This window comes from Pseudophryne corroboree, chromosome 3 (genome assembly GCF_028390025.1).
Source record: "Pseudophryne corroboree isolate aPseCor3 chromosome 3, aPseCor3.hap2, whole genome shotgun sequence".
NCBI classification, from domain to species: Eukaryota; Metazoa; Chordata; class Amphibia; order Anura; family Myobatrachidae; genus Pseudophryne; species Pseudophryne corroboree.
Window position 1 is genome coordinate 384,366,131 of NC_086446.1, and position 27,843 is coordinate 384,393,973.

Genomic DNA, 27,843 nt, shown 5'->3' on the forward strand with positions numbered 1-27,843 from the left:
CTAGTATACATGTAGTTATAAAAAGACTTAAAATCTACAGGTCAAGACCTTTGAAACCCCCCAATCATATGGGGAAAGTGTGACAGCTACACTAGCACAACAGTGTAAATCCTGTCCATACGAAAATGTCCGCAGCCTGCTAGGACACTGGAGACCGGATCTGCCATCACTCCATGTGCATGGCTTCCTATCACCCTACATGAGCTGCTCTGCTATCCTGGCATGCATGGTATCATCCCCAGCATAATGGCCGGTATCATGTGTGAGTCACACCTGGAGCTCTCTGTGTGTCATGCCGGGATACTACTGCTGTGTGCTGGGAACAGGTCTGTGTTGTACACAGTCACCGCTTCCTCCTCCTCCCCACCCCCGGCACTGACTTACCTCACACCGCCTGGGACAGCAGGAGTTGTGCTGCTGCTGGTAGCAGAGGTCGGGACACAACACACGTACAAATCCAGAGACTAATGAAGACATGGAAGTCATGCAGAGGTTTGTAGTATCCCTTCTCAGGCTGAGCATGCTGGTTATACAGCGGGCAGGGCAGGGAAATGCAGGAATCCCTTCCTTGTCTCCCCCTCCTCTCCAGTACCTCCACCCTCCCCCTCCAGCATCCTCCTCCTCCTCCCCTACATCTTTTGTTCCCAGTCTCCTCTCTCACACAATGTGCCGGCCCTGGCCCACCACTACTGCTGCTGCTGCTCACACTGTACCTGCTGCTGCGGACCTTTGGCAGCAGACATTTACCCTACAGAGTGCACACACATCCACACTGTGCCACTTCTGTGTCATACATTAAACATAAAATATACCCAGACGGCAGACATACAGATAAAGGATGTGTCCATTAGGACACCCCTCCCCTCGCTGCAGACACTACTTTGTAAGTTGTGTTATTGTCATCCAACTAAACAAGACATATAAACTACACACACACACACACACACACTGCTAACATTAATCAAAATGCTGGTAATATGAATTACACACACACACACACACATCAAAATGCATTGGTAGAGATACCACTGAGCTGAGGCACAAGGATATTTCTCTAACGTCCTAGTGGATGCTGGGGACTCCGTCAGGACCATGGGGAATAGCGGCTCCGCAGGAGACAGGGCACAAAAGCAAGCTTTTAGGATCACATGGTGTGTACTGGCTCCTCCCCCTATGACCCTCCTCCAAGCCTCAGTTAGGTTTTTGTGCCCGTCCGAGAGGGTGCAATCTAGGTGGCTCTCCTAAAGAGCTGTTTAGAAAAGTTTTTTTTTAGGTTTTAAATCTCAGTGAGTCCTGCTGGCAACAGGATCACTGCATCGAGGGACTTAGGGGAGAGATTTCCAACTCACCTGCGTGCAGGATGGATTGGAGTCTTAGGCTACTGGACACTTAGCTCCAGAGGGAGTCGGAACACAGGTCAGCCTGGGGTTCGTCCCGGAGCAGCGCCGCCGATCCCCCTTACAGACGCTGAAGAGACGGCAGAACGGAGGTCCGGAAAACAGGCGGCAGAAGACTCCACAGTCTTCATGAAGGTAGCGCACAGCACTGCAGCTGTGCGCCATTGTTGTCACACGGCTCACTGACTCAGTCACGGAGGGTGCAGGGCGCTGCTGGGGGCGCCCTGGGCAGCAATATAATTACCTTTAGTGGCAAAATAAATACATCACATATAGCCATTAAGGCTATATGTATGTATTTTAACCCAGGCCAGTTTATTAAAAACCGGGAGAAGAAGCCCGCCGGAAAAGGGGCGGAGCTTATTCTCCTCAGCACTCAGCGCCATTTTCCTGCTCAGCTCCGCTGGTGAGGAAGGCTCCCAGGACTCTCCCCTGCACTGCACTACAGAAACAGGGTAACAAAGAGAAGGGGGGCATAAATTGGCGATATTTATATATTAAGAGCGCATATATAGTAAACAACACCTTCTAGGGTTGTTTATATACATTTATAGCGCTTTTGGTGTGTGCTGGCAAACTCTCCCTCTGTCTCCCCAAAGGGCTAGTGGGTCCTGTCCTCTATCAGAGCATTCCCTATGTGTGTGCTGTATGTCGGTACGTGTGTGTCGACATGTATGAGGAAAATATTGGTGAGGAGGCGGAGCAAATTGCCTGTAATGGTGATGTCACTCTCTAGGGAGTCGACACCGGAATGGATGGCTTATTTATGGAAATTACGTGACAATGTCAACACGCTGCAAGCCGGTTGACGACATGAGAGGGCCGGCGAACAAATTAGTATCTGTCCAGGCGTCTCAAACACCGTCAGGGGCTGTAAAATGCCCATTTACCTCAGTCGGTCGACACAGACCCAGACACGGACACTGATTTCAGTGTCGACGGTGAAGAAACAAACGTATTTTCTTTTAGGGCCACACGTTAAGGGCAATGAAGGAGGTGTTACATATTTCTGATACTCCAAGTACCACAAAAAAGGGTATTATGTGTGAGGTGAAAAAACTACCTGTAGTTTTTCCTGAATCAGATAAATTAAATGAAGTGTGTGATGATGCGTGGGTTTCCCCCGATAGAAAATTATTGGCGGTATACCCTTTCCCGCCAGAAGTTAAGGCGCGGTGGGAAACACCCCTCAGGGTGGATAAGGCGCTCACACGCTTATCAGAACAAGTGGCGGTACCATCTACGGATAGGGCCGTACTTAAGGAGCCAGCTGATAGGAGGCTGAAAAATATCCTAAAAAGTATACACACACATGCTGGTGTTATACTGCGACCAGCGATCGCCTCAGCCTGGATGTGCAGAGCTGAGGTGGCTTGGTCGGATTCCCTGACTAAAAATATTGATACCTTTGACAGGGACAGTATTTTATTGACTATAGAGCATTTAAAGGATGCATTTCTATATATGCGAGATGCGCAGAGGGATATTTGCACTCTGGCATCAAGAGTAAATGCGATGTCCATATCTGCAAGAAGATGTTTATGGACACGACAGTGGTCAGGTGATGCAGATTCCAAACGGCACAAAGATGTATTGCCGTATAAAGGGGAGGAGTTATTTGGGGTCGGTCCATGGGACCTGGTGGCCAGGGCAACTGCTGGAAAATCCACCGTTTTTTACCCTAAGTCACATCTCTGCAGAAAAAGACACCGTCTTTTCAGCCTCAGTCCTTTCGTCCCTATAAGAGTCATATCTGCCCAGGGATAGAGGAAAGGGAAGAAGACTGCAGCAGGCAGCCCATTCCCAGGAACAGAAGCCCTCCACCGCTTCTACCAAGTTCTCAGCATGACGCTGGGACCGTACAGGACCCCTGGATCCTACAAGTAGTATCCAAGGGGTACAGATTGGAATGTCGAGAGGTTTCCCCCCTCGCAGGTTCCTGTAGTCTGCTGTACCAATGTCTCCCTCCGACAGGGAGGCAGTATTGAAAACAATTCACAAGCTGTATTCCCAGCAGGTGATAATAAAATTACCCCTCCGACAACAAGGAAAGGGGTATTACTCCACACTATATGGTGGTACTGAAGGCTAGGTGAGACCTATTCTAAATCTGAAAAATGTGAACACTTACAAGGGTTCAAATCCAGATAGAGTCACTCAGAGCAGTGATAGCAAAGAACAAGGGGACTATATGGTGTCCCGGGACATCAGGGATGCTTACCTCCATGTCCCAAAATTTGCCTTTTCTCACCAAGGGTACCTCAAGTTCGTGGTACAGAACTGTCACTATCAGTTTCAAGACGATGCCGTTGGATTGTCCAAGGCACCCCGGGGTCCTTACCAAGGTAATGACCGAAAAGAGGATTCGTCTTCAAAGAAAATGGACGACCTCCTGATAAGAACAAGGTCCAGAGAACAGTTGGAGGTCGGAGTAGCACTATCTCAAGTAGTTCTACGACAGCACGGGTGGATTCTAAATATTCCAAAACCGCAGTTGTTCCGACGACACGTCTGCTGGTCCTAGGGATGATTTTGGACACAGTCCAGGAAAAGGTGTTTCTCCCAGAGGAGAAAGCCAGGGAGTTATCCGAGCTAATCGGGATCCTCCTAAAACCAGGAAAAGTGTCAGTGCATCATTGCACAAGAGTCCTGGTAAAAAATGGTGGCTTATTACGAAGCGCTTCCATTCGGCAGATTTCACGCAAGAACTCTTCAGTGGGATCTGCTGGACAAATGGTCCGGATCGCATCTTCAGATGCATCAGCGGATAACCCTATATCCAAGGACAAGGGTGTCTCTCCTGTGGTGATTACAGAGTGCTCATCTTCTAGAGGGCCGCAGATTCGGCATTCAGGATTGGATGCTCGTGACCACGGAGGCCAGCCTGAGAGGCTGGGGAGCAGTCGCACAAGGAGTGTGATCAAGTCTGGAGAATTCTCTCCACATAAATATACTGGAGCTAAGAGCAAATTTATAATGCTCTAAGCTTAGCAAGACCTCTGCTTCAAGGTCAGCCGGTATTGATCCAGTGGGATAACATCACGGCAGTCGCCCACGTAAACAGAAAGGGCGGCACAAGAAGCAGGAGGGCAGTGGCAAAACTGCAAGGATTTTTCGCTAGGCGGAAAATCATGTGATAGCACTGTCAGCAGTGTTCATTCCGGGAGTGGACGACTGGGAAGCAGACTTCCTCAGCAGGCACGACCTCCACCCGGGAGAGTGGGAACTTCATCGGGAAGTTTTCCGCATGATTGGGAACCGTTGGGAAAGACCAAAGGTGGACATGATGGCGTCCCGCCCGAACAAAAAATGGGACAGGTATTGCGCCAGGTCACGAGACCTTCAGGCGATAGCTGTGGACGTCCTGGTAACACCGTGGGTGTAACAGTCGGTGTATGTGTTCCCTCCTCTGCTTCTCATAACCAAGGTATTGAGAATTAAAAGACATAGAGGAGTAAGAACTATACTCGTGGCTCCGGATTGGCCAAGAGGGACTTGGTAACCGGAACTTCAAGAGATGCTCACAGAGGACTAATGGCCTCGGGAGCTAAGAAGGGATTTGCTTTCAGCAAGTACCATGTCTGTTCCAAGAGGAACCGTGGCATCGGCCTTTAAGAAAGGACCTGCTCCAGCAGGGACCTTGTCTGTTCCAAGACTTACCGCGACTGCGTTTGACGGCATGGCGGTTTGAACGCCGGATCCTAAGGGAAAAGGCATTCCGGAAGAGGTCATACCTACCCTGGTCAAAGCCAGGAAGGAGGTGACCGCACAACGTTATCACCACATGTGGTAAAAATATGTTGCGTGGGTGAGGCCAGGAAGGCCCCACGAAAAAATTTCAACTAGGTCGATTTCTGCACTTCCTGCAAACAGGAGTGTCTATGAGCCTCAAATTGGGGTCCATTAAGGTTCAAGTTTCGGCCCTATAGATTTTCTTCCAAAAAGAATTGGCTTCAGTTCCTGAAGTCCAGACGTTTGTCAAGGGAGTATTGCATATACAGCCCTTGTGTGCCTCCAGTGGCACCGTGGGATCTCAACGTAGTGTTGGGATTCCTCAAATCATATTGGTTTGAACCACTCAAATCTGTGGATTTGAAATATCTCACATGGAAAGTGACCATGCTGTTGGCCCTGGCCTCGGCCAGGCGATTGTCAAAATTGGCGGCTTTGTCTTACAAAAGCCCATATTTGATTTTCCATTCGGACAGGGCAGAACTGCGGACTCGTCCCCAGTTTCTTCCTAAGGTGGTGTCAGCGTTTCACCTGAAACAACCTATTGTGGTGCCTGCGGCTACTAAGGACTTGGAGGACTCCAAGTTGCTAGACGTTGTCAGGGCCCTGAAAATATATATATATATATATATATATATAATTCCAGGACGGCTGGAGTCAGAAAGTCTGACTTGCTGTTTATATTGTAGGCACCCAAGAAGCTGGGTGCTCCTGCTTCTAAGCAGACTATTGCTCGTTGGATTTGTAGTACAATTCAGCTTGCACATTCTGTGGCAGGCCTGCCACAGCCAAAATATGTAAATGCCCATTCCACAAGGAAGGTGGGCTCATCTTGGGCGGCTGCCCGAGGGGTCTCGGCTTTACAACTTTGCCGAGCAGCTACTTGGTCAGGGGAAAACACGTTTGCTAAATTCTACAAATTTGATACCCTGGCTGAGGAGGACCTGGAGTTCTCTCATTCGGTGCTGCAGAGTCATCCGCACTCTCCCGCCCGTTTGGGAGCTTTGGTATAATCCCCATGGTCCTGACGGAGTCCCCAGCATCCACTAGGACGTTAGAGAAAATAAGATTTTACTTACCGATAAATCTATTTCTCATAGTCCGTAGTGGATGCTGGGCGCCCATCCCAAGTGCGGATTGTCTGCATTACTTGTACATAGTTATTGTTACAAAAAAATCGGGTTATTATTGTTGTGAGCCATCTTTTTTAGAGGCTACTTCATTGTTATCATACTGTTAACTGGGTTCAAATCACAAGTTGTACGGTGTGATTGGTGTGGCTGGTATGAGTCTTACCCGGGATTCAAGATCCTTCCTTATTGTGTACGCTCGTCCGGGCACAGTACCTAACTGAGGCTTGGAGGAGGGTCATAGGGGGAGGAGCCAGTACACACCATGTGATCCTAAAAGCTTGCTTTTGTGCCCTGTCTCCTGCGGAGCCGCTATTCCCCATGGTCCTGACGGAGTCCCCAGCATCCACTACGGACTATGAGAAATAGATTTATCGGTAAGTAAAATCTTATTATTTTTATTATTTATGCCTTTTTTATATTTTCATACAAAGCGGAATTATATAATGGACACTGTTCCATAAAAAAAAAACAAAAAAAAAAACTGTAAGAGAAAATGTAAATGTAACATGTGCAGACTCACACGCTGTAGATTATTTCGCCCTGGGGCACACACCACCCTAATAACAGCTCTCTGATGCTGCTGCAGTGGTTACACTACCAGTATGGTATTGTGGTAAAGTAAAATTAACACCTTGATATAATGTACGTTAATTAGATAGTACGTGGTAAGGTGAGAGGGGAAAAATCACCTACTGTGTAGGCAAAGTATTGTCTAAATTTCCTTTTGTTCATTTAAGCTAATCAGCGTATGCAGCAGTGAGCAGATTACATGGAACTAAGCTTGTTAGGTTACATAGCACAGCAAGCTTAATAATAGGGTGGTTACATGAAAGCCATCTCACAGCAAGCTTGATCCAGGTACTATATGCTCATTTTACACTTAAAGGCCCTATTATGGGTAATGGTGTCAATAAGAAACTGTTACCATAATTTATACTGCCGCCACATGGAGAACATTCCTATTGGCCAGCCTGATCACCAGGATCAGAATTTTATTTGCCCACACATGTATGTGCACAAACATGATGAGTCACACACTTAGGCAGTGAAAATAGTGTGATCAGGAAATACCAATGGAGGTTATCTACTGTCATTTACTGTATCGATTGGTTCAGTAATGATTTTGAGCAGATTAATTTTGTGTGTTGGCAGTGATTTAGCAACAAACTCTGTATAAAGCCCCATACACACAGGGAGATGTGTGCGGAGATGTGTGCTGAGCAATCTAGCACAGACTGCTCAGCACACAGCGTGCGCTCACTTCACACAGCAGTGAAGTGAGCGATCTAGATTTGTCATGCATGCCAAATCTAGAGTCAACAATAGCAACGCGTGGGGCCACGCATCGCTATCGCCATGGGCATACACACGGAGAGATCCGTGCTTAATTTCTAAGCAGTTTGGGAGATTTGTAGATCTCATCAACATTAATGTGCATATCCACTGGCATTTTACCTGCATTGCAGCACCACTTTTTATGCCATTTGTTATACTTTTATTGCATTTACCACCTGCATACACATAAGGAATCCTACAGGGAAAGGTTTAAAAATACTCTAGTACAGTGGCTCTCAAACATTCTTAAATCATGGCACCCTAGAGGATCAGATTTTTATTTATTTTTAAATTTCAGAGCACCCCTAGACCAAAGTTTCTTACTGAGAAAATCAGCAATTATTATTAAATTAGGTACATTGGGGGTCATTCCGAGTTGATCGTTCGCTAGCAACTTTTTGCAGCGCTGCAATCAAGTTAAATCTCTGCAAAACTGCGCATGCACCGCATTGCGCAGGTGAATCGTACGGGCACAAAGAGGATCAGTGCTGGGCGATAGATTTAACGAAGAATCCATTCGCACGGCCGATCGCAAGGTGATTGACAGAAAGAGGGCATTTGTGGGTGTCAACGGACCGTTTTCCGGGAGTGTTTGGAAAAACGCAGACGTGTCCAAGCGTTTGCAGGGCGTGTGTCTGACGTCAATTCCGGGACCAAAAAGACTGAAGTGATCGCAGTGGCTGAGTAAGCCCAGAGCTACTCAGAAACTGCAAAAAACATTTTTGTGCCGTCAGCTGCAAAATAGTTTGCACACTCGCAAAGCTAAAATACACTCCCCCATAGGCGGCGACTATCTGATCGCAACGCTGCAAAAAGTTGCTAGCGAGCGATCAACCCGGAATGACCCCCATTGTGATTATCTGTCTTGCTTAAGTTTAGTTATGTGGTGGACAGGGTTGTGCTTCGGTTTGTCCGCATGTTTTATTACTGGCAGCCACCAATTTAATTGGTTCCTGGAGCACCCCTGCAGTTTGGGAACCACTGCTCTTGAACACATAATCAAACACATTTGCATTTGAAACCCATAAGTAAAACTTTAGATTCCATAGCATTTGAAAGTCTACATGTCACCTACAGGGGAAAATGTAGGATTTCTAAAGTGGTAATACACATTCGTAATTTTACTGGGAGTGTGACCAGTTCATGAAGCTATAATTTGCCTCATACAAAGTTGTGTATAGGTGCATACACACTGAGCGCTTTTCCCCCCTGACCAGCGATGTCACTGGGGGTGAAAGGCTTTTCATAGCAGGATGCTATGGAAAGCCGCTCACCCCGCCATTCATCTACTGGTAATACCAGTAGATGAATGGCGGCCGCTGGCGATGAAGCGGGAGTGTGCATCAGCGCTCACCGCTCATCTCTAGTGTATACACACTGGGCGGCTTTGAGCTGAAAGCAGCTCAACACACCAAAAGTGACCTGCTTTCAGCTCAAAAATGTAATTAGACATACACCTAATTAGTTGCAATATTTTCTCATACGTCCTAGAGGATGCTGGGGACTCCAAAAGGACCATGGGGTATAGACGGATCCGCAGGAGCTTGGGCACACTAAAAAGACTTAATACTGGGTGTGTACTGGCTCCTCCCTCTATGCCCCTCCTCCAGACCTCAGTTAGACTTTGTGCCCAGAAGTGAATGGACACACACTAGGGGAGCTCTCCTGAGTTTCTCTAAAATACTTTTTGTTAGGTTTTTTATTTTCAGGGAGACCTGCTGGCTACAGCGGGGGAGTGAGGGGGGAGAAGCAGGACCTACTTCTGTGAGTTTCAAGGCTCTGCTTCTCGGCTACTGCACACCATTAGCTGCAGAGGGTTCGATCACTTGGTGCGCCTAGCTGCTTGTTCCCGGAGCCACGCCGTCACCCCCTCACAGAAGCCAGAAGACAGAAGTCGGGTGAGTATGAGAAGATCAGAAGACTTCAGGACGGCAGAAGACTTCAGTGACAGAAGGTACAGCACAGCGGTAACGCTGTGCTCCATGCTCCCACACACATCACCAGCGTTATATTACTGGGTGCAGGGCGCTGGGTGCCCTGGGCAGCATGCTCCTGAAGTTTTTTAGTGCGGCAGATGATTGTGGGTGCCCCGCACCGACTACAGACCCCCGCCGGCATCTTTTTACATTTTGAATTTGGCGCGCCGGAGCGCGCCGGGAAAGGGGCGGAGCTTCGGTCCGCAGCTCACCGGCGCCATTTTCTCTGCACCACGCGGCTGAGGAATGAAGACGCTGCAGGGACCTCCACGCTTCCAGTTTCTCCAAGTAACGGGGGGCTTACTCTGTGGGGGGCCGCAGTGTTTGGTGCTTATTTGTATATAGGCAGCGCTGGGTACATATATCGTTTTTACGATATATGGGCGCTGGGGGGGGGGTGAGCTGGCATACTCTCTCTGTGTCCTCTGTCTGGGCTCTCTTGTAGGCCTGTCACCTAGAAGGGACGTTCTGGGTGTTGGAGTGTGTCGTTACTGTGTGTCGACACGTCTGAGGCGGAAGCTTATTCTTCAGAGGCTGTTATTGGGGGAGTGGATGCAGAACTAGAATTGGGAATGTCGACGCAGCCGACACCAGATTACTAGCATTACTCAGTACGTTAAACTTGAGTGTAACTTCATTATCAAGAGGTTAGTCAAGTCTGAGGAACAGACCCGGGTGTGTAAAAAGTCCATGAAAGAGGCTGTGTCTCAGGTTTAAACCCCATCTGGGTCCCAAAAACGGCCATTTAATCAGGTGGGAGATACTGATACCGACACGGACTCTGATTCCGAAGTCGATTTCACTGAGGCAGCGTTACATCCATGTTTAGTTAAGATGATGGTGGCTATAAAAAATGTGTTACACATTTCTGATGAACCTGCGGTACATGTTCAAGGGAAAGAAACCTGAGGTAAAATTTCCCCCCTCTCATGAAATGAATACTCTTTGTGAAAGAGTCACCGGTTAAGAAATGGCAGATTCCCAAGAGAAATTACATGGCGTATCCTTCCCCCTATGACTGGGAAAAATGGGAGACATCTCCAACTGTTGATAAATCTCTATCCCGATTGTCTAAAGGGGTGTTTGTATAAAACATGATAGGGGAGATACAATTGTTTATGGATGCCCTGTCGGCATCAACGGTATTGCCTGGGTAATAAATTATCTCGCGGATCTGGCCTAGTACCTGTAAATATATGTATAGGTATATGGGCGGGGAGTGTCATCAAAATTGTATTTGTATACTTCCCTCAGACCCCTCGGGGTTCCGTTATTATTATTATTTTTATTTTTTGCCAACTTACGATTAATTGCTGTCGACATTTACTAAGTTTCTGTCGACCATACCGTTCCTGGTAGATCCACATCAGGGGCATGTCAGTACAGGGTCATACACATTTGCAACACATTACTGTCACTAGGGACCTGACAGGTCTGGACAATCCACTTGCGTATGGGTTATATCTATATGCGTAGATATAGGTTATATATGCATGGTTAGGATATATGTGTTTTATTGTGTATGACATGATGTATATCCATGAATGCTGAATTAATGGTATTCTTATCATGTACTGGTCGCTCTGTTGATTACGCTCTAGATTGGCCGTGACGAGTTGGCTTCAATCCTCTCAAGGAGTCCGAATATTATTCTCTTCACAATGGGGAGAGAAAATTATGACAGTCAACTCCTGGTCGACGCGGAGTCTGGTCGCAAAGGATCATACACAGACAGCTAAGTGAAAATTTATTTCTATACTTTGACCTTATTTGCATTCTATGCACTTGAGGGAGTGTTGTAGTCGGGTAAACATCCGATAGAATATCCTACCCAGAGTGGGTAGGCTTGTCTATATTTATTTTTTCCTTATAACATTACAGCAGGCTGCCACGGGACAGCAGGTGGTGTGACCGGGAAAAAAATTGCGGAGAAGGTCTCCGGGAGATGCTGGTGGGAGGTATACAGCTGGTTGGTGTGGCCTCTCTTCAGTCAATCTCGGCGGTATCCGCTGGTAAGTCTAAATTCGTGAGTTAACCTACTTCACAACGGTTGGCTACGCATTCTTTTGTGGGATGCAGTCGTTTTCACCGGTTCGATACCGTTCTTTTTTTCCTTTTCTCTGTAGACAGTGGAAGGTGAAAAGGTAAGTGTTCTGCAGCCTTGTTAGGTTCGCAGAAGTGGAAGTAGTTTTCTGTTTCCACTACATACACCACTTGTCGCTGAGTCTATCTGACTGGTCCCCGCTCCGGTGACCACTTGTCTACTAATTTTCAGTTAGTCCAGGAATAGACTAGGACCTGTGAGTTATTTATAGAAGCCAAAGGGGAACATTCTGAGTTGCGGTTGTTTCCCCTTGCTATTTTTTCTAATAGTTCTTGCCTTTCCCCCATGGAAGGGGAGGTAACACGCGACGCCATACAGAGGTGCGTCACGTTCAGGACATTGTCTGGTTGTCCCTGTAAGAAGGTGCATATCATTGTTTATCTCTGACTGTTCTTCGGAGCAGGGATTGGCCTGGTGTTTCCGACGACGCAGATGTCTGAAGTGGGTTTCAGAGTTGATACTGACCGGTTAAGGTTCGGTGTGTTTCCTGTGGAAAGAGGTCTGAGGATCCAGAGTGGGATCGGCTTTGAGGTTACACCTCATCAATAAGTTCCATTAATAAGGCAGATGGATGCGGCATAAGAAGCCTTTTGCGGTGAGCAGGTCTAATACCAGAACGGGTTTCATGGGACCAGTTAGAAATGTGGTCCGGGTCTCACCTGCGCATGCACCGGACTATAATCAAAACGGTCAGGACGTCGCTCCCGTGCTGTCTGCTCGGTTCTTTCCTTCTAGAGGAATGAAGGTTGGGGTTCCAGGTTTAGATCCTGGTGTCCGTACATTCAGATCTCCGAAGCTGGAGAGCAGTCCTTTGCAAGGGACGTATTTCCAGAGGATGTGGTCAAGTTGGGAAACTTGTCTGCTGTAAGTTTTCTTGAATTAAGAGCTATTTTAGGTGAACATATTCTTCGTGTTCTGCCCGTGTTAATTCTACCAGACGACTTGTCAGCAATGGCATAAGTAAGCCGCTAGGGCGGAACAAGGAAAAAGCGGAACTGACAGAAGATGCATAGTTTGCAGTTGAGTGGGAAGTCTGGTGAACGCTATATTAGCAGCTTTCGTTCCGGAGGCAAACGACGGAGAAATAGATTTCCTCTGCGGACACGATATCTAGCCGGGAAAGATTCTGTCATCATCGAGATGCTTTCCCAGACGTGACAAGTCTTTGTGGAGTGTCGCAATTGGTCATGTTGGCGTCTCTCTTCAACGAGAGGCCTCGAGGTGATTGTTCCAGGTTAAGGGACACTCAAGATATAGCAGTAGACATCCTCGTGACACCGTGGGTGTTTTTAGTCTGTCTAGGTGGTCTCTCCATTTTCACCTTTCTGACAGTGGTAAGCGTAAGATGATCTGAGGCTCCGATGATCCTCTTAAAATACGGTTTAGCCAGCGAGGGTTGGCTATCCAGTTTTTCATGATTTACTCATAAGAAATTACTGCCCTCTTCCTTTACGTGAGGTAATGTTACAACAAGATCAGGGTCAGGTGTATTAGGACGTACCGCGGCTGCGTCTGGCGACGGGACGGTTGAATGTCATGTCCTAAGTCGAAAGGTTGTTCCCAGTGAAGTAGTTTCTTCAATTCTTCAGGCTACGAAAGAACTGACGGCACAACGTTTCCACCGTTGTTGGAGTAATTATGTGTCTCGGTGTGTATCCAGAAAGGCTCCTTGGAGGACTTTCAGCTAGCTCGTGCTTAGCCATACAAGCTGATGTGGAGGAAAGCCTAATAAGTTCCTGTATGAAATTTCTCTCTTGGAAAGTGGTCAGGCGATTGACTTTGACGTCCGCAAGGCGGGTGTCGGAAGTGGTGATTTTGCCTCACAAGAGCCTTGTTTGATCTTTCAGGTGGATAGAGAGGAATTGAGTTCCCGGTTGGTACTTCTACCAAGAGTGGTTTCTGGTTTTCACTAAAATCGGCCTATGTTGATGCCGGGGGTTACTTAGGCATTAGCCGGTTCAAATTCCCTTGGTCTAGCCTGGGATTTGAGTATGTAGGTCATCAATTTGGCTCCGTTTGGAAAAACAGAGGCCCTGTGGGTCTGGTATGCTCCCATATTGATTTGGGAGACTGTTTTATACAGTCAGTTACATGCTGAATCTGTGATGAAGTTTGGCATGTTCGGTCTAAGGCTGCTTTGCCGTCACCAAGGTCGGTGGAGATTTCTTCTTGTGGGAAGATGGGTTTTTTCTTGGGCGGATGCCCGAGGAGTCTCGGCGATTCAACTTTGCCGAGCGAATTCTTGTTCAGGGTCAGACGCTTTTACTATGCTTTACAAGTTTGATACCCTGATTTTGGGGACCTTCTGTTTGCTCACTCGGTGCTGCAGAGTTGTCCGCACTCTCCCGCCCGTTTTGGAGCTTTGGTATAAACCCCATGGTCCTTTTGGAGTCCCCAGCATCCTCTAGGACGTATGAGAAAATAGGATTTTGGTACCTACTGGTAAATCCTTTTCTCTTAGTCTGTAGAGGATGCTGGGCGCCCGTCCCAGTGCGTTCTGTGTCTGCAGTTATTGCTTTTGGTTACACCCTGGTGGTGTGTTTTCTCTGTCGGGCAGTTGCTACCGTTGTTCATGCCATGGCATGCGGGGGTCTTAATTTCGCTTATGTGGACACACGGTTTGTGTTACATATTTTCTCAGCATGTGGCTGTGTTTTGCTCATGCCGTTGCTTAGTATTCTGCTGAATGTCACGTTCTACGGTGTGTTGGAGGTGTGAGCTGGTATAACACTCACTGTGTTTGTAACAATAAATTCTTTCCTCGAAATGTCCATCCCTTCTGGGCACAGTTTTCTAACTGAGGTCTGGAGGAGGGGCATAGAGGGAGGAGCCAGTTCACACCCAGTATTAAGTATTTTTAGTGTGCCCAAGCTCCTGCGGATCCGTCTATACCCCATGGTCCTTTTGGAGTCCCCAGCATCCTCTACGGACTAAGAGAAAAGGATTTACCGGTAGGTACCAAAATCCTATTATAAATGCAATTCAGTCCTTACTTATATGTATAGACACTGAATAAATTGATTAGTGAAACTATTTAAATCCATATCATGTTGCAAAACTGATTATTTTGTATATTAGTACATGTTATTGTTATTTCAAATAATGGATAATATTAGTAAGTCCACTTGGTTAGTAACGATAGTACAGTCCTTTATTTATACATTGTAATTACTATACCCACATATAGCAAAATTAGTATAGTTTCTCCACATGCAGTCACTGTGATTCAGTGTGCAACCAAAATAAGCACACACTAGAATTAACAGTTAGTGCATCCACATAGAAGCTGTGTTTCTATACAGCTCACTGTGTATAAAGAACAGTGCAGCACCACATGGGTGTACAGAGTCTTCTTACCTCCAGCCGCTGGTTTCCCTAGTATGCAGCTGATATGGGAGTAAAATAATCCTTCTGAAAAGTGAAGGAGGCACCGCAGGTTCAATGGGTCTGTCCATATCTCCAACAGCATAGAATGACACAGGGCATTCAAAGAAGTCAATCAAGTGATGTAACACGTTTCTCCGCCTCTAAAAGTCATCAACAGCTTTCTTACATTTCTGAGGAAACTGCTGATTACTTTTAGAGATGGAGAAATGTGTTACATCAATCTAACTCATATACAGTTTATTACATAAGTGGTCAGAAAAAAAGTATAACATCCCATAATAAATTTAGCTTTCTAAGCACACATTCCCCCACCTCATGATAAGAAGCCTGTCTCTTGCTGGCAGCTGCTTTCTGTTGTCTTTTGTCCAGTACCCTGATTCAGCGTTCAGATCCACATACAGAGCAGACATGGCAGGAAAACCTGCTATTACTGGACATGTGCAGGAGATCCGTTTCATCCCTTATATTGCAAGTTGCTGCTACAGCTCTAGTAAAATATACTAAAGCATTTGTTATTATTTGAGCAACTGGCCGGGCAAGGTGGAAGCAACGGGAAAATCCCCCTTCTGCATTTGCCTATTTGCCCATTTACCGATCCCCTTCAGAATGCCGACACAGGCACCCAGAAGAGTACAACAACCTGGCGCCGGAATACCAACAGCCAGGATCCCGATCGAGGAGAGACTGGGCCACAAGTCAGGTAAACCGCGGGGGATGGGGGAGGTTAGGTTTAGGCTGCAGGGGGAGGGTTAGGGTATAGGCTGCGTCCTGGGGGGTTAGGGTTAGGCTGCGGGGATAGGGGGTTAGGGTTAGGTTGCGGGGGGTAGGGTTAGGTTTAGGCAGTGAGGATGGGGGGATAGGTTTAGGCACCTATGGGGGGGGGAGTTAGGGTTAGGCTGCGGGGAGAGAGGGGAACACCCCTTAATCACCCCTGTCGGCTTATTAACAATCAGGATCCTGGCGTCGGTATTACGAGCGCCAGGATCCCAAGCACCGACAAATCATACTGCTCCCCCTACCACATAGTAATGCATTTTTACTACTCAGCCCACAATGTATGGAACTGTAGCTCCGTTAGAAAATGACAGCACAACTGGCATACCTAGTAACAGGTACTCAATCATAACCAAAACAAGTCAAGTCATAACTAGCTTTTATTTTAAAAGAAACTCTTATGATTACTTTATATATAATACAACCACAGTCCGTAGTACTGCATAATCAGAGAATTATCTTTGATTAACTTGATCACTAACTACATAGTCCGTGCTATTTCTATCAATTCGGACCTCTTCCAAGTTTCATCTTGGACCATAAGGTGAGTAAATTGTAATTGCACCCGGCTGGTACACAGAGAAAAGCACTATTTGTTATACACCCTTGTAGTGGTACTCTACAGCAGACTCGGCTACCTGTGGCACTCCAACTGCTATAGAAATACAAGTCCCTTTTAGTCTCCGTTATACCCCTTTTCCACTAAAAATCTGGGTCCGATCCAGGTAAGTGAACATGGTTTCAAGCTGTGTCACAGCAGTTTGAATCCCCGTTCACACTGCTGGCTGGACCCAGTTTACTGGTCTACCCTCTGCCGATACTTGGAGATGACATCATCTCTAAGTGCCAGTACGCCAGCTCTCCTTAGGCTTTTAACAGGACCCGGGATATTCACCCATTTACATTGCAGGCTTACCCAGGTCCTTTGCAGTTCCGATCCTGGTAGCCACCCAGGTTATTTTTCAAGAACATGTTTCCACTGAGCCACGACCCAGGTAGACCCGGCAAGAAAAGAAATTAGAGATTAGAAAGCATGGATATTCCTGGGGGATAGAAACACTTTATTGCTGGCAGAAAATGTGTTAGCAGTTGGGCAAAGCCATGTGCACTGCAGGGGGGTAGATATAACATGTGCAGAGAGAGTTAGATTTGGGTGGGGTGTGTTCAAACTGAAATCTAAATTGCAGTGTAAAAATAAAGCACCCAGTATTTACTCTGCACAGAAACAAAATAACCCACCCACATCTAACTCTGTCTGCACGTTATATCTGTCCCCCCTGTAGTGCACATGGTTTTGCCCAACTGCTAACAAATTTGCTGCTGCAATCAACTCTGAATTACCCCGAATAACCGCAGTTATTAGGGTAGTGTCACACTTTCTCATTGCGTTTCCCCTACAGGTAAACTACCCAAAATCTAAAGTATATGTGTATCACATAAAAGTTCTCAATCTTATTTCATACCCATAAATATGTGAAGCAAATGTGTGTACAATGGCCCTCATTCCGAGTTGTTTGCTCGCTAGCTGCTTTTAGCAGCCGTGCAAACGCTAAACCGCCGCCCTCTGGGAGTGTACTTTAGCTTAGCAGAAGTGCGAACGAAAGGATCGCACAGCGGATACAAAAAAATTTTGTGCAGTTTCAGAGTAGCTCCAGACCTACTCAGCACTTGCAATCACTGCAGACTATTTAGTTCCTGTTTTGACGTCACGAACACGCCCTGCTTTTGGCCAGCCATGCCTCTGTTTCCCCAGCAACGCCTGCGTTTTTATCTGGCACGCCTGCGTTTTTCCGCACACTCCCTGAAAACGGTCAGTTGACACCCAGAAAGGCCCACTTCCTGTCAATCACTCTGCGGCCAGCAGTGCGACTGAAATGCTTCGCTAGATCTTGTGTGAAACTACATCGTTCTTTGTAGTAGTACGATGCGCGTGTGCATTGCGATGCATACGCATGCGCATTAGTGCCTTTTTTTGCCTGATCGCTGTGCTGCGAACGAAAGCAGCTAGCGAACAACTCTGAATGACCCCCATACCCGTTTTGGGGCTGTGCTTGGTATGGGGACTGTGTGCTCACAAGCATCATCTTTATACTTCCACCAGACAGACTATAGGGGAGCAGAAACCACAAACCGATATCTTTAGCCTAAAAACAAGACATTTCCTATGGTATCTCAATAAGTAAACAATGTTTTAATGCCCCAGAGAACTGAATGGAAAGTGCAGAAAGACAGACTCCATTTTTTCTATTACCTCCGCCTGCATTGTTTACAACAGAATAGACTAGGAATGAACAAGTCCCAGGAGAGCAAGGGCTACTACAAGTTTACTGCTGTTGACATGTAACTTTTCATGGGCATTATACATAAAGGAACCCTCATTCTCCATTCCAAAGGTCTGACTGGCTGCTACATTTGGGTACATGAAGTATAAACAGATTACATAAACATTTACAATGAAAGTGCGCTAGATTAGAAAGCATGGATATTCCTGGGGGATAGAAACACTTTATTGCTGGCAGAAAATGTAATTAGATCAGCTATTAATGCAATTCCCGTTTGCCAGTTTTTGCCTCCTCTCCAGATCCCAAGTCAACAAGTCACAGAGTTATTTGCCCCCTGGACGTCCCCTTGACACAGAAAGCAGAGTTAGTAGTGTTTGGAAGCAGCAACAAGCTGCTTAGGATTCATTGTTTTAGCAGGCTCCTAGCCCAAGCCACAGAGCACGGACTTTCTTGCAATATCCAGATCTACAGTTCATCAGCTTGATGTGAAAAACAGAAGGTGTCGGTAGGAAAGCCTATAATGCAGAGAAGCACTTAGCAGTCACTGGCTTTCTTATATGGAAATCAAGAAGGGCTTTTAGCAGCAGCATAGGTGTCCTCACACTGGCACTTGGATGACACTGATTAGACCGGACTCCATGGGGTATATTTACTAAGCTCCCGATTTTGACCGAGATGCCGTTTTTTCTTCAAAGTGTCATCTCGGTTAATCTCGGTCATTTACTAAACACTAATCACGGCAGTGATGAGGGCATTCGTAATTTTTTGCAAGTTCAGGTAAAAAATTACGAATGAATACACCATCGGTCAAAACGCGGCTGTTTAAGTATGAATCTCGGTCATTTACTAAGAAGTGCAAAGCCAAAAAAGAACAAACACTGCCGTCAAAAATTACAACTCGTAAAAAAGTGCTTAAAAAAAACAGACCTTTTTTTTTTATTCGTGATTGGATAGGCATGCACGTATCCATGAGATCCGTGCATGTATATCAGTGGGAAGGGGTGGGAAAGTGCTTATTTTTTCAAAAAAAATTGCGTGGGGTCCCCCCTCCTAAGCATAACCAGTCTCGGGCTCTTTGAGCCGATCCTGGTTGAAGAAATATGGGGAAAAAAATGACAGGGGTTCCCCCATATTTAAGCAACCAGCATCGGGCTCTGCGCCTGGTCCTGGTCCCAAAAATACGGGGGACAAAAAGAGTAGGGGTCCCCCGTATTTTTAAAACCAGCACCGGGCTCCACTAGCTGGACAGATAATGCCACAGCCGGGGGTCACTTTTATACAGCGCCCTGCGGCCGTGGCATCAAAAATCCAACTAGTCACCCCTGGCCGGGGTACCCTGGGGGAGTGGGAACCCCTTCAATCAAGGGGTCCCCCCCCCCCCAGCCACCCAAGGGCCAGGGGTGAAGCCCGAGGCTGTCCCCCCCCATCCAATGGGCTGCGGATGGGAGGGCTGATAGCCTTTGTTGTAAAATAAAAGATATTGTTTTTAGTAGCAGTACTACAAGTCCCAGCAAGCCTCCCCCGCATGCTGGTACTTGGAGAACCACAAGTACCAGCATGCGGCGGAAAAACGGGCCCGCTGGTACCTGTAGTACTACCACTAAAAAAATACCCAAAAAAAGACAAGACACACACAACGTGAAAGTATAATTTTATTACATACATACACACATACATACATACATACTTACCTATGGCCCCACGCAGGTCGGTCCTCTTGTCCAGTAGAATCCAAGGGGTACCTGTTGAATAAATTATACTCACGAGATCCAGGGGTCCAGGCTCCTCGGCAAATCCAGGGTTAATCCACATACTTGTTAAAAATAAAAAAACGGTATTCCGACCACGAACTGAAAGGGGACCCATGTTTGCACATGGGTCACCTTCCCACGAATGCCAGAAACCCACTTTGACTTCTGTCTAAGTGGGTTTCTTCAGCCAATCAGGGAGTGCCACGTTGTAGCACTCTCCTGATCAGCTGTGTGGTCCTGTCCTCACTGACAGGCAGCACACGGCAGTGTTACAATGTAGCGCCTATGCGCTACATTGTAACCAATGCTGGGAACTTTCTGCTCAGCGGTGACGTCACTTTAGGTCAACCGCAGGGCAGAAAGTTCCCAGCATTGGTTACAATGTAGCGCATAGGCGCTACATTGTAACACTGCCGTGTGCTGCCTGTCAGTGAGGACAAGAGCACACAGCTGATCAGGAGAGTGCTACAACGTGGCACTCCCTGATTGGCTGAAGAAACCCACTTAGACAGAAGTCAAAGTGGGTTTCTGGCATTCATGGGAAGGTGACCCATGTGCAAACATGGGTCCCCTTTCAGTTCGTGGTCGGAATACCGTTTTTTTATTTTTAACAAGTACGTGGATTAACCCTGGATTTGCCGAGGAGCCTGGACCCCTGGATCTCGTGAGTATAATTTATTCAACAGGTACCCCTTGGATTCTACTGGACAAGAGGACCGACCTGCGTGGGGCCATAGGTAAGTATGTATGTATGTGTGTATGTATGTAATAAAATTATACTTTCACGGTGTGTGTGTCTTGTCTTTTTTTGGGTATTTTTTTAGTGGTAGTACTACAGGTACCAGCGGGCCCGTTTTTCCGCCGCATGCTGGTACTTGTGGTTCTCCAAGTACCAGCATGCGGGGGAGGCTTGCTGGGACTTGTAGTACTGCTACTAAAAACAATATCTTTTATTTTACAACAAAGGCTATCAGCCCTTCCATCCGCAGCCCATTGGATGGGGGGGGGGACAGCCTCGGGCTTCACCCCTGGCCCTTGGGTGGCTGTGGGGGGGGGGACACCTTGATTGAAGGGGTTCCCACTCCCCCAGGGTACCCCGGCCAGGGGTGACTAGTTGGATTTTTGATGCCACGGCCGCAGGGCACTATATAAAAGTGACCCCCGGCTGTGGCATTATCTGTCCAGCTAGTGGAGCCCGGTGCTGGTTTTAAAAATACGGGGGACCCCTACTCTTTTTGTCCCCCGTATTTTTGGGACCAGGACCAGGCGCAGAGCCCGATGCTGGTTGCTTAAATATGGGGGAACCCCTGTCATTTTTTTCCCCATATTTCTGCAACCAGGATCGGCTCAAAGAGCCCGAGGCTGGTTATGCTTAGGAGGGGGGACCCCACGCATTTTTTTTGGGGATTTTACATTGTTTAATTAAAAAAAAAAAAAAAAAAGAACCCCAGCACGGATCACACAGATCCGGCCGAGATTGATTGTAAAAAAAAACGGCAGTGTTTTGCTAATCACTGCCGTAAAATTAGGTAAAAAAAAACGAATGACATCGACATCGGAAGAAAAGAAAAACACGAATACGACAGCTTAGTAAATCCATCGTAATAAATTCAAAAAGTTGCAGTTTTACACTGTCGATGTCATTCGTGATTGAACTTTGACCTATTTTCGGGAATTACGAATGTTAGTAAATGTACCCCCATGTGTAGTCAGATGAAATGCCAGGGCAGTATATTACCCTGTCCAGTGGAACACATCCACTGCTTGTCTTGCTCCTTACCAGTTTATAATCAAGATAAACCATCAAACAAACTCTTATGCTGTAATAATGAGTGCAGAGTATTCTACAACTCCGAACAAATGAATTCAAAGCTAGATCTGTTATGATTGCAACATCAGTATAACTATAACACACACAGAGAACTCATGCAGTTATCGCTTGTGTTCATTTTACAAGCGATAGCGGATGAAGAGCTTGGTGGTGAAGCAGCATCCAGAGTGTTTGAGGACGCTGCAGAACACAGACATAAAAATATCAAGATAAGAGATAGAAATGGCTCTGTCACGCCTAATGAGGTGTGTGTGTAAACCATTTATCAGAAATCCGCTGCCTTAGATTGAGGATTCATTGATGGATTTTTTTTTATTAGTGATTAATAATGCAATAGCCTTAAAGTGGATTGGCTCATTTTTAACATATTCCACCATGTAATTTATAAAATTATTACCCATCAGTTCATACCTAGCATTAATATGTAATTCTTATTATTCTTGACATGTAACATGTAATTAACCAATGTATAGAATATATGTCTCTTACATTTCAAAGCTCTTTATGGCTCAGGAATAACTAAGTGGACTTCTAGCCTTGTGTTAATGATGCCTCTATTTCCTAAAAATGGATGTGCTGGATATTGGTTCATCCCACAAAACGGAGGCCTCTGCTATAAAAAAAAAAAAAAAAGCATCTGGCCAGAGGACTGACAGGGGAAAGAACAATTTGAAGTGCTGGCTATGAGGGGTCTGCCTAGATATTTGGCAAATTGAGAGGGCAACTGGTCCGATTTTACCCCCTATGTAAACTGCCAGCTTGTTTTCTTACTGCAAACAGCCATTTGCTGGTAAAATTACTCCTTGTGAAAGTAATGTAAATACAGCAGGCCAATGGCTTGATTCAGAGCCACACTGCCAATGTCCACATAGTTGTGCAATACTTTTCTACTGCGCGTGCACAACAATCCCCAAGAACTCGTACACAGGGGGTCATTCCGAGTTGTTCGCTCGTTATTTTTTTTCTCGCAACGGAGCGATTAGTCGCTAATGTGCATGCGCAATGTCCGCAGTGCGACTGCGCCAAGTAAATTTGCCATGCAGTTAGGTTATTTACTCACGGCATTACGAGGTTTTTTCTTCGTTCTGGTGATCGTAATGTGATTGACAGGAAGTGGGTGTTTCTGGGCGGAAACTGGCCGTTTTATGGGCGTGTGGGAAAAAACGCTACAGTTTCTGGGAAAAACGCGGGAGTGGCTGGAGAAACGGAGGAGTGTCTGGGCGAACGCTGGGTGTGTTTGTGACGTCAAACCAGGAACGACAAGCACTGAACTGATCGCAGATGCCGAGTAAGTCTGGAGCTACTCAGAAACTGCTAAGAAGTGTCTATTCGCAATTCTGCTAATCTTTCGTTCGCAATTTTGATAAGCTAAGATTCACTCCCAGTAGGCGGCGGCTTAGCGTGTGCAAAGCTGCTAAAAGCAGCTTGCGAGCGAACAACTCAGAATGATCCCCACAGAACGTAGGCAGAAAGGTGCTGTTGCGATCGAAACGCATGGTATCGGATATGTCTTACAAAAGTGTTGGCCATTTCTGAGCAATGGGCCGAATTCAGTCCTGATCGCAGCAGCAATTTTTCTCTAATGGCCAAAACCATGTGCACTGCAGGTGGGGCAGATACAACATGTGCAGGGAGAGTTAGATTTGGTTGGGGTGTGTTCAAGCTGAAATCTAAATTGCAGTGTAAAAATAAAGCAGCCAGTATTTACCCTGCACAGAAACAAAATAATTCACCCAACATTACTCTCTCTGCGCATGTTATATCTGACCCACCTGCAGTGCAACATGGTTTTTCCCACTGGAGAAAGATTTTGCTGCTGCGATCAGGTCTGAATTAGGCCCAATGTCAAGGAGGTGGTTTAGTACACTTATACTCAAACAACACACATTAATACATAAATGTATAATATAGCTCCAGTACGCACTTAGGGGTAGATGTATCAAGAGGTCTCTTATCTCAGTCCTAATGCCGGATGTCTTAGAACTGCAATGTATCAAAAATAATCCCGGGAGAGGTGTTACGTAAACTCCGACTGCTGCAGTCTCCCATACATACATTCATTCGGGGGATATCCTGCAAATAATAACTAACTGATATACAGTATTAATCCCTCTGTATTGCATCAGGTGTACACACATAAGGAACAATCTTTTTGGTGAGATATTCATTTTTACACACCTTCCGAAGAAGCGTAGGTCAGGCTGAAATACATTAAAGACTGCTGTGATTTTTGCAGCATGCATATGCCGATTCTGATCTGGCAGTGTCTCAGAAAGACGGCACATCACACCTGAAGCCTGCAGTCGGCTGAGCTCTCATCCACAGCCAATGCTCAAACCACAGCCTAGCCACGTCTGACTCTGCTGTCCTTGAGTGTATGAATGGGGACGTTCTCCATAGGGGCGGTGAGACTTCAAATACCACACACTTTACCACCTTCTCCTGTTTTAGGTGGTTCATACATTTAATATGTGAGCGGCACATTGATTCACCTTTCCGAAGAGGCTGTGTTTTATAGACTAACGGACTGGATTGGTTCAGCATCTCACTCAGGTGGTTTGTGACTTGGCTATTCTGTTTATTCTGCATTTTATATCCCATTAATAGTTCATTTGACAATTTATTGTAGACTCACAAGGCTGTCTCTTCATATGGGCTTAATGGGCAGTTGCCCAAGGGCCCCACAATCCTAGGGTCCCAAACAGACCCCCCCCCCCCCCCCCTTAGCTTGCAGCTGTAAGTGGTGCGATTGTACTATAGATTGTAAGCTTGCTTGCAGGAACTTCCTACCTCTGTCTGTTTTTGCCCAGTCTTGTTCTATTACTGTTGTTCCAATTATAAAGCGCAACAGAATATGCTGCGCTATATATGAAACTGTTAATAAATAATAAATAAATACTGTGGGCTGTTGGTTGTGCGTCAGCCGGCTTAACAAGCAGCCCAAAAAGCTGCTTGTCATAGCTAGCAGAGCGGCCCGCCAGCAGAAGAGCTACATCGCGAGAAGAGGCAGTCTCAGTCCCTGTGTCTTTGCTGCCCTCTCGCAAGGGAGTCCCCATCCAGACACAACTGCGGCTGTGCCACAGCATCTACGCATCTCAGAGGTCCATATCCAGTAGCAAGGTAAGCTTCAAATAGAAGGAGATAGGGATAGTGAACAAATGGAGAGAAAGAGAGAGAGAGAAGTGATGCAGGAACAAGAGGGGTGAGAGAGAATGAGATAGGGAGAGTGAAAAAATGAAGAGAGAGAGAAGGGATGGATAGGAAAGGCCCTGCATCTGTGCATCATCAGCCTGCAGAAAAGAAAAAGAGACACCCTCAGCACAGCAGTGTAAGCGGTTTCTGGACCCCTGCAACATTGCCTGTCCGACTCAGAGGTAAATAACTACTCAGAGTGTGGTGTGTCTGGCCATGGAAGCACAATGTGGAGTGTGGATGGGAAAAGAGAGGTACAATGTGGGATGAGAGAAGGGCAGAGCAGATAAGGTCACAGTAGGGAATCTTTTCCTCATTGCCAATCTAGACCACCATGATGTCGGGCGTTAGGTTCGTGGCACACAGGTAACAGGCGTGGTAGTCAGGCGCTATGTGTGAATAGATCAGGCATTAGGCCCGTAAGCATAATTAGCATACACCCCCAACTGTCCCGTTGTCCCACCTGTGGAACTGTAGTTTCCCGCTGGGAAAAAAGTTGGCGGGGGCACTGTCACAACACTGCTCTACATTGCAAAGCAGATGATGAACAAATGCAGAATGATGAAAATGGCAGCATGTTACTATGCTACACTCTTTTCATGAGGCCACGCTCCCTTTTTGTGCATGTGCAAATGATCCCACGAGGGGGAGGGAGCTGAAAACAACGAATGGATCAGGGCCGGACCTGCCCCTGCCCAATGAGCTACTACTCCTCCCCTGGTTATAAAGCCACTTCAAGACATACTGAAGTCAATCATTCTGCTGTGAGAAAGATTATTTATGGAAAACACTGAAGACAAATCTTTGAGTGAGTGAATGTCCTAGCAAATTCACCTAACCTAACCTGGAGTCAAACTCTGCAGTCTACAATCAGGGTGAACAGACAGGATCATCAGAAGTTGCACTGACAATAAGAGATGGACTTGATGGGATATAAATAGGGTGCCCTGGTTATGAATTGGCAGCAGTAGTCATGTGCTGTAATGTAGGACTCAGCAAGATGGTGGTGCTATCTTCAACATGCAAAGTACTTCTGGAAAACATGTCCTGAGGAACAGGTGAGTGATGTACAGATATGAAGCGTCAGCGTTTAATACATATGTGGGTTCTCTTAGTCCGATTTGCAACAGTAACGCCAATATTTTTTTTGCTAGCTGGGGGGGCATAGCGATTCCCCGCTTAAATATTCTGCATGCAGTCTCCATAGCTGGCTCAGGGCTGGCTCTGGGTAATATGCATGCCCACTCTCTTGGCACCCCTGCACACATCATTGCCCAACGACCACCAGTCTGATTCATGACTGTCACAATTCAAAGAGTGTGTTGCAAAGACTCATGCTATGAATTGATAGCTTCAGCGTTAACCCAGCAATAGCCCTGGTCGAAGTGGCGGTGTGAAAGGGGTATTACAGTGTTCTGGATTTTTTCTGGACTGAAACTTACTAGCCCTGCATAAACCAGTTTTAAGTGAAACTCAGAGAACGATAGAGGACGATTTACTAATACCTCTTTCACATCGCAAAAATAACCCGGTATTGACACGGCATATTGCCGTGCCAACACGGGTCAGTGTGCGATGTGAAAGCACTTTGCCTGAATTAGCGGGTCGTCTGACCCAGTAATTCAACCCGGGTTGAATACCGGGAATACCCGGGTTGAATACCGGGTCAGGGGCAGTGTGAATGGGAGCCGTGTCGATGCGACACGGCTCCCATTCACAGCATAGGGAGAGGCGGCGCAGGAGATGAGCTTATCTCCCAGCGCCGCCTCCACCCCTGCTGCTGCTGCACCCCCCCCCCCCCCCCGCTGCTATGGCAACCGACCCGGTATATTGCAAATGCCGGATCCCACCCGGTAAGGACACGTTTCTCTTCCCGGGTGGGATCCGGCAATTGCGATCTGAAAGCGGTATAAGCCTTGGGGAGAGATAAACTACCTACCAACCAGCTCCTATAATTTTTCAAACACGCTGTTAGGAGGTGACTGGTTGGTACTTTAACTCTCTCCTAGACTTAATAAATAGACCCTTTAGTATGTTATGACATACCTCCCAACATGACCCTCTCCAGGAGGGACAGAATGCTCTGCTTCTGGACTTTTCTCTTAATTTATGATGACCTGCACCTGTGTTGATAAGGTTAATGGATAAGAATGGTGTTTCAACACAGGTGCCGGCAATCATACGTTAAGAGGGAAGTCCAGAAACAGAGCATTCTGTCCCTCCTGGAGAGGGTCATGTTGGGAGGTATGTGTTATGATAAAATACAGACTTTTACCTGTGTGCAGATTTGTGTGGAATTCACTTTATATATAGCATTTCCTCCAATGCAGTAGCAGTCTTTGTGAAAAATACTGCTGCACTTCCTGAAATTACTCTCATCATTTGTCATGTGAGCTAGAACAACGGGGGTCATTTCGAGTTGTTCGCTCGCAAGCTGCTTTTAGCAGCTTTGCACACGCTAAGCCGCCGCCTACTGGGAGTGAATCTTAGCTTATCAAAATTGCGAACGAAAGATTAGCAAAATTGCGAATAGACACTTCTTAGCAGTTTCTGAGTAGCTCCACACTTACTCGGCATCTGCGATCAGTTCAGTCAGTTTCGTTCCTGGTTTGACGTCACAAACACACCCAGCGTTCGGCCAGACACTCCTCTGTTTCTCCAGCCACTCCCGCGTTTTTCCCAGAAACTGTAGCGTTTTTTCGCACACACCCATAAAACGGCCAGTTTCCGCCCAGAAACACCCACTTCCTGTCAATCACATTACGATCACCAGAACGAAGAAAAAACCTCGTAATGCCGTGAGTAAAATACCTAACTGCATAGCAAATTTACTTGGCGCAGTCGCACTGCGGACATTGCGCATGCGCATTAGCGACTAATCGCTCCGTTGCGACAAAAAAATAACGAGCGAACAACTAGGAATGACCCCCAACATGGATTCCTTTAAGA

General features: G+C 46.5%; 1 protein-coding gene across 7 annotated transcripts in view; it reads right to left on the reverse strand.

Annotated features, from left to right (window-relative positions):
- The window catches only part of TANC2 (tetratricopeptide repeat, ankyrin repeat and coiled-coil containing 2), a 1,023,243-nt gene that overhangs the window by 419,806 nt on the left and 575,594 nt on the right, over window positions 1-27,843 (reverse strand). The window contains exon 1 of one of the 7 annotated variants that reach the window (XM_063960013.1): window positions 385-582. The exons of the other annotated variants lie outside the window; for them this stretch is intronic. The gene's annotated coding sequence lies outside the window, so the exon portion shown is untranslated. Of the gene's footprint in view, window positions 1-384; window positions 583-27,843 lie in introns of those variants that run through there. 7 annotated transcript variants of the gene reach the window in all.